Source organism: Stegostoma tigrinum, chromosome 35 (genome assembly GCF_030684315.1).
Source record: "Stegostoma tigrinum isolate sSteTig4 chromosome 35, sSteTig4.hap1, whole genome shotgun sequence".
NCBI classification, from domain to species: Eukaryota; Metazoa; Chordata; class Chondrichthyes; order Orectolobiformes; family Stegostomatidae; genus Stegostoma; species Stegostoma tigrinum.
Window position 1 is genome coordinate 23,437,736 of NC_081388.1, and position 303 is coordinate 23,438,038.

Here is a 303-nt window from a genome sequence, read left to right on the forward strand (position 1 = left end):
CACTGTCCCTGCCGTGCCTCAGTGTTCAAGTGGGGTTTGAAGCGGGAACTTGTCACAACAGGTGAAGCCAGTCAGCGGGAGACGGTAAGATCTCCAACGGCTTGTGTCAACCACATTCAAACTGGCTTCACGAACACGACCCCGAGCTTTCTCCAGTGGAATTTCACGTTGCCATCCCGGGCCTTCCGGCTCCAGCTTCTGTATCACTGAAACCGCAAACAGAACCTCCTGCCCCTGGCGGGACTGTCGCTCGTGGCGGACATCCTCAGCTTTCGGCACAAATGGATGGAGGATTATACTGGA